This window comes from Mus pahari, unplaced genomic scaffold (assembly GCF_900095145.1).
Source record: "Mus pahari unplaced genomic scaffold, PAHARI_EIJ_v1.1 scaffold_11092_1, whole genome shotgun sequence".
Lineage (NCBI taxonomy): Eukaryota > Metazoa > Chordata > Mammalia > Rodentia > Muridae > Mus > Mus pahari.
In genome coordinates this window covers 25,872-30,557 of record NW_018393880.1, presented here as the reverse complement: position 1 = coordinate 30,557, position 4,686 = coordinate 25,872, and the positions used below count along the sequence as shown (strand labels likewise).

Below are 4,686 nucleotides of genomic sequence, written 5' to 3'. Positions count from 1 at the left end.
GAAGGGAGGGAGGGAGGGAGGAAGGAAGGAAGAAATCTTAAAACCAAGTATGGCATCTCGAGCCTGCAATACCAGGAAATGAAAGTTAAAACCACGTATGACATTCAAGCTGTAATGCCAGGAAATGAAAGATTCGAGCATGAAGGGTAGGAGTTCAAGGTCATCCTCTGCTACACAGTGGATTCCAGAACAGACTGGGCTACCTGGACCCTGTTCAAAAAAGGGGAGAAGAGGGGACGAAAGACAGACAGACAGAGCCCAAGTATAGCTATAACCCCAGCAGCCAGGTGGTAGGAGCGTCAAGTTCAAAGCTAACCTTAGCAACATAGCAAATTGCCTCAGGAAAAAAATGTCAATTTTAACATATTTTAAATGGTATTTAGAAGACTGGCAAGATGACACTTATCACCAAATCCATCATTGTGTAAGAACAGAATTCCTGAAAACTGTCCTCTGATCTGCAAACCATTGCACAAGTACGCCTATACACATACGATAAATATATGGAAATGTTTAAAGGCCTTCAGAATTGATCTGAGGGTTACAGACAAGCCAGTGTTACTAGCAATATTCTGCACCTAACTACACCACAAAACAGAGCATGAGTGTGACCGCCCATGGCCACATGAACCAGGTCCTCCTGAAAGGCAGGCTAGGGCGGAAAGAGACTAGAAGGTGAGAAAAGAAGGAAGCCAAGACACGTGTCTGATCAAAGCTCAAAGTTTACTAACAATCTGTGCTTATATAAACGGAAAGCCCATCTCCCGCAGATCCATTCTTGATGCCTGTCACCAGCCTGTAGGAGATCTACCTGAAAGAAAGGTTTTGGCAAGTAGGTGTAAATTACTGGATTGCTTGCTGTCTCTGGAATATCTCAAGGGCCTCTCAGCAGGTTGCAGTGTCTTGGAGAAGAGTAGGCAGGTGACAGAACAATAGAGCCACCTAGGTTGGAAGGCTCCACTCCAGGTGGTCTCAGGCTCAGTGACAGCAAAGTCTGAATCAGCCTGCTTCAAGGCTGGGGGAGGCAACAATGAGAGCAGGAACATAGAACTATAACTTCTTTTCATTGCTGACTTGCTATTAACGTAGTATCAAATTCTCAACAGGCTAAAATACATGTTGACTAATTACATAAAAAGATGTACTCATTAGCATATCAGAAATGATCAATTTCATTATAATAGTATTAATTACATATGCTGATCTGTATGTTCCACATTAAAATGGGAAGTTTGTCAGACATGCGCCTATCATCACAGCACTGCCTAGGCAGGGACATGAGTTTAAAACAGCCTGGTCTACACAGTGAGTCCAAGACAGCCTGAACTACAGTTAGATGTCTCATTAAAAACAAACAAACAAAAACCCAACCTCTTACCCAAGATAAGGTCAAATGCTTGGTGGTCTGAAGTAATGACAGCGGTACATCTGAGGCTTTCTTTTCTGTGCTTCACGTGCAGATGAATCAATACATACTTGCTGAAAAGGAAAAACATGTCCAAAAACAAACAAACAAACAAACAAACAAAATACAAAAAGAAAGAAAAGAAAAGAAAAAGAAAACCATGCATTTCAGACTGCATTTCAGGTACCTCCCACAGTAAAAGAGCTTACTTCGAGTAACTTCCTTACTCTAACTCTTAGTATGCTTTCCTAATTTTTAAACCAATTATAAGGTACAATAGATAAAGGTACTGTGCTTATCTTGCTTCATCATTATGCACAAAAGTAGATGGAAGGAGCTCACACATTTGCTAAATGAACAATCATTCATTCTTACCCCTAACAAGACAATATCTACATGGAGTTTGTATGATCACCTATGGACTATTGGAACACACATGAAAGATTAAAGCGTACATAGAAGGTGCTTGCTGCTGAGCCTGACAACTTCAGTTCAATCCCCAGGGCCAATGATCAACACGGTAGAAGGAAAGAAAAACCCTACTCCCACCATTTAATCTTGTATAGTATGCTCAAATATCTAGTTTTGTTGGGGGGAGGTTGTTGTTTGTGAGGGGATCTCATATAACCTAAGCTGTTCATGAACTCACTGTGTAGTCAAGGGTGGCTTGTGCTCCTGTTCCTTCTGCTTCTACCTCCCAAATGCTCGAATTACAACTGTGTACCACTGTATCAGACTCAAACTTCTGGAAAACTGCCCCAAAGTATATACTCAAGCACAAGTACCTTTTAAATATGTATATTCCATAGAAGCTTTCCTATTATCACTAGAAAACTTTCCAAAAATACCCTTCTCTCAAACTTTTGTTATACGAGCTTATTCCCAAAACCCACTGAATAATTGGAAATTTTTTCATAGGAATTTTAAAAGCAAAACAGGTGTAAAAACATTGAGTAACTATTTCCCACGCTTGCTGGCAGTGACACCTGGGAGAATGAAGCTGACAGATGAGGCAGGTTAATGTCTCATGCGATGGCCAATTTTCTCAGTTTATCAGAATATCGGACAATTTATATTCTGAGGGTTAAGAAGAGTCACGTGAGTAACAGGCACAATCACAAAGGCAAGCCAAATGAGGTTGACAAGTAGGGTATGGTAAAAACATGATTTTCCATAAAGGCATATAAACCAGTAACAAAATCCAGTTGTGATGAATAAATTCACTTGTATCTGCTACACCTGAAAGGGATACAAAAGCACATCCCAAGAACAATTTCATGATTTTGAAGAATCTGTGGTCACAAGAACCTTGCTCTCTTTCAGGTTTTCTCACAAGCATTTAGAATCCATTTATTCATGCATTCACTGTGCACTGTGGGTAGGGTGCACAGCCACGGCACCCAGGCAGAGGTTAGAGAACAACTTCTGGGAGGTAGTTCTCTCCTTCCACCAAGTGGGTCCTTGTGATCAAACTCAGACCGTGAGTTTCAGCAGCAGGCACCTCTGTTCATCTGCTGGGCTATCTCTCCTGGCCTCTCTTTATTTTTTGAAGCATGAAATGTGTTGTTCTAAAATAGCAGGATGTTAGAAAGTATAATTAAGGATGACTGACGGCACCTGCTAAGAACCCCAGCACTCTAGAAGTGGAGACAGGAGAATAAGAAGCCTGTGATCCTCAGCCACGCAATGAGTTGAAGGGCAACCCACAATTGCTTTTGGACATGCTAACACCTTCTGCATTATTAGCTTTTTTATACATAGAAAATGGGAAGATGTTTGATATACTTAATGAAATTTTTTGTTTCATATTTTTAAAAAGACACTTAAAACTTCCTACCTTCCCAACAAAAACAGAGACCTCTTGTTTATCGTCCGTCAGTAGATTTTCATTTTTTGTTACTTTGTTGGTGCTCTTTGTGAACAGCTGGAATTATGTAAGGTTTGGTGACATTAAATAGCTCAGATCGGAAAACATATTTTTGGGTGATCACTTCACAACTTCCTCCATCCTCACTGCCTGACACAGCAGTGGAGTCAGGAGCAAAGCAGGCAGCAGGAGCTCCAAACGGAGACCCGGGATCCAGCGGAAGAGAATCCACGGAGACAGAAGAAGTGGGGTTGTTTTTACTACAAAACGGCTCTTGATGCTGGTGAAGTTGATAGTTTACTTTGTTCATGAAAGAAAGATGCCAGTAACCACCCAGGCGGCAAATGATGCACCACAGACATTCTCACAAAACCAACCCAACCAACTAACCAAAAACCCTGATAATCAAGAATCAGAACCAGGGCTGGGAGTATAGCTTAGTGTGGGGGTCCTGGGTTTGATACCAATGTTGTAATTAAGTTCTTAATGTCCTGTATATCGATTATGCACTTTGTACACACAAGTCAGTTTTATATTTTAACATACAAGGCAAGTGTATACATACCACCTTTAAGGGAAAATGCAATACTTCAAATGTCTTGTAATTTCAGAATTGGTCATTCAAAAATTTCAGCCAATTTAGCCAAAGACACTTTTTAGTTTGATCCTCCTTTCTTCGGTGCCCTCTATGGTCCTATTTTGGTCCTTTGAATCAAGGCACTAGTCCACATGGTCCAAGTATTCAAGTCACTAAATCCTTAAAAGGTGAGTGTCCTATCAAAGGATAGTAATTACTTACAAGAATTTACCCTTTTTACATGATATAAATCTATTTAGAGAGGGCCACAGAATTTAAAGGAAAGAGAGCCATCGTGTTTTCAAACTACAATTACCATAGGAAGTCACTCCATTACTCAGATCCCTGACCTTACCTAATAGTCATCAGTTGAGGAACAATAAGATTAAGACTGCTCCAGTCAAACCAAATGCAGTATGAATAGTAATCAGAAATTCACAACTTAACTAGTTTGCTAGGTCAGAATGTTAAGATTTATAATCTGTTTGAGTCCCACTCCAGTAACTAGGTTTTTCAGAACTTCATCTTCACTTAAAATGTGTTTTTGCATGGATATAACTATTATAATGTAGTGGAAACCATAAGAGAGCACCAAATAAAAATAAATTAAAGGCTCGTCTAAGAGCATTTATAGTCAAATTTCTTATGCAACTGACTGTAGACTAGTGTTTGTTTTTTAGATACAAAGTGTCACTAGGTTGCCCTGGTGTATGCCAGGTTCATCAAACTGGCCTCAAATTCAAGACTCTCTCGGATGTGGACCCTGCCAAGCATACAAACTAAGTCACTTGATTGCATTTTTAGGGGTGTACCTCTCACCCATTCCTTTTTGGTAGT

The 4,686-nt window shown here is 40.2% G+C and overlaps 1 pseudogene; it reads right to left on the bottom strand.

The window, feature by feature from the left end:
• Positions 1-2,989: 2,989 nt before the first annotated feature.
• On the bottom strand, positions 2,990-3,634 carry LOC110315777 (annotated as a pseudogene).
• Positions 3,635-4,686: the final 1,052 nt, after the last annotated feature.